Here is a 1,050-nt window from a genome sequence, read left to right on the forward strand (position 1 = left end):
CCACTCGAACAGTATTGGCGTATTAACCAAAAATACTACCAACTGAAATATAGGCTATAAATGATTAGAATGAAATATATGCAAGAGTTGAATCAACAAATTACAACCTTTGGTAAAAGTCTATAGAATAGTATTGCATCAAGTAGTAGAAAACCTAATAAATAGTAAATAAATTTTGCTATATTGCTCAAGCCTAATCATTTGCGTCCACGATGAGCCGCGTATACGTACATAACGGTACGGCGTTACGAAGCTGTGCGGGGGAGCGTTTTGCTCAAACGATCGAGAAGACTTGCAAGTAAAATTCTAGCACCTACGTAACAATTAGCCCAGTGCAAATCGTTGGTCTTATTTGTGTTAAGTATACTAATGCTACTTTTTCGTAAATAAAGAATTTCTCCCCCTCTGGCCAACTCGTAGACGAATGCGAAACTAAGGCGATCGATGATAATGTGTTGATGCTGGGAACCGCACCCGTCAGTTTTTCGATGTTATGCCGGTCACGTGATTCACGCTTCAGTGACATCGATTGCTGCAGAACGATTTCGACCAGATGAGCAGGACGCGGTTGCTGGCTGCAATGCGAGTGAATGCCATGTACAATTGTAAATTGTACGACCTGGGAGGTTTACCATTGGATTTACTTGGTATTTTATCATGAAGCTATTGTCTTCGAAAGTCAAAGTGAATTCATCGTCTGACGAATCGAATCTTATCTTATGGTTGGAGCCAGATACCAGAGGCCAACTTTCAGCGAGATTTGGATCAGCATGTATTCCATGATTGCACAGATGTTTGTCATGAAATCATAGTGTCCTATATGGTGTCGACACAAGCAAATCGCACGGTTCAATGAAATTGTATCACGTCACAGTTTCCATTTGGCTACAGGCAATTTGACGGTGATTTTTGACCGACTTGCCGAGCATCAAATTTGATAAAACGGGTATCAATCGAAAGCTGCCGCCGTACTGATTACGAAAATATAAATTTTATTCCGCTCGCGGCCCTGGAACCCCCACAATCAGCCTCTAATTTTTCATTGTTATG

This window comes from Botryllus schlosseri, chromosome 6 (assembly GCF_051294905.1).
Source record: "Botryllus schlosseri isolate E-star chromosome 6, Bs_hap1, whole genome shotgun sequence".
Lineage (NCBI taxonomy): Eukaryota > Metazoa > Chordata > Ascidiacea > Stolidobranchia > Styelidae > Botryllus > Botryllus schlosseri.